This window comes from Gossypium arboreum, chromosome 7 (assembly GCF_025698485.1).
Source record: "Gossypium arboreum isolate Shixiya-1 chromosome 7, ASM2569848v2, whole genome shotgun sequence".
Lineage (NCBI taxonomy): Eukaryota > Viridiplantae > Streptophyta > Magnoliopsida > Malvales > Malvaceae > Gossypium > Gossypium arboreum.
This window is the reverse complement of record NC_069076.1, coordinates 31,374,484-31,375,428: the sequence shown is the minus strand read 5'-3', so window position 1 is coordinate 31,375,428 and position 945 is coordinate 31,374,484. Positions and strand designations below refer to the sequence as shown.

The 945-nt window shown below is 35.7% G+C and overlaps 1 non-coding gene across 1 annotated transcript; it reads right to left on the bottom strand.

Annotated features, from left to right (window-relative positions):
- Positions 1-405: 405 nt before the first annotated feature.
- On the bottom strand, positions 406-512 carry LOC128296041 (small nucleolar RNA R71). The gene has a single exon (XR_008286589.1). It is a non-coding gene; the product is annotated as a small nucleolar RNA R71 (small nucleolar RNA).
- Between the last annotated feature and the right edge of the window lie 433 nt (positions 513-945).

The window sequence follows — 945 nt, the reverse complement described above, 5'->3', positions numbered from 1 at the left end:
GCTACCTCCTGCGATTGCTGTCAATCAAAATCCTACTCCGCGCACTATGTATGATTATGCTAAACCTAATTTAATAGGAACTGAGTCAAGTATAGTTAGACCTGCTATTGCTGCAAATAATTTTGAACTGAAACCTAACACAATTCAAATGATACAACAGTTTGTTCAGTTTGATGGTTTGCAGGACAAGGATCCCAATGCTCACTTGGCAAATTTCCTAGAATTGTGCGATACCTTTAAAATTAATGGCGTTTCTGATGACGCAATCCACCTTCGTTTGTTTCCCTTTTCTTAAGGAATAAGGCTAAACAATGGTTGAACTCGTTACCATGAGGGTCAATCACTACTTGGGAACAAATGACCGAAAAGTTTTTATTAAAATATTTTCCGTTGGCTAAAACAGCTAAATTACGTAATTATATCTCTTCTTTTGTGCAGATGGATTTAGAAACACTCTACGATGCATGGGAGAGATATAAGGACCTTTTGAGAAGGTGCCCTCACCATAGGTTACCGCTTTGGCTACAGGTTCAAACATTTCATAATGGCCTGAATCCTTCGACTTGGCAGATGATTGATGCAGCCGCTGGAGGAACCATCAATAATAAAACACCTGAAGATGCCTATGAATTTATAGAGGAGATGTAATATCCTGAATTAGGGCCTAATCGAATTAGTGGTTTCGTGACCACAAATCTGAGATAGAAATAATTATTTTATGATTATTTTGAGGTCCATGATATGATTGCATGATTGTGTGAAAATTTCGTGAAGAAATTCTATGCATAAAGTGCTTAATTTGAAGTTAGGGACTAAATTGAATAAGTTGCAAAACTTGCATTCTAGAAGTTTCTAGTATAAAATTGCTTTGAAATATTAATTAGGAGGTCTTAAATAGAAATTTGACCAATTTCAAAGTTTATGCACAAATATTGGACATGAATG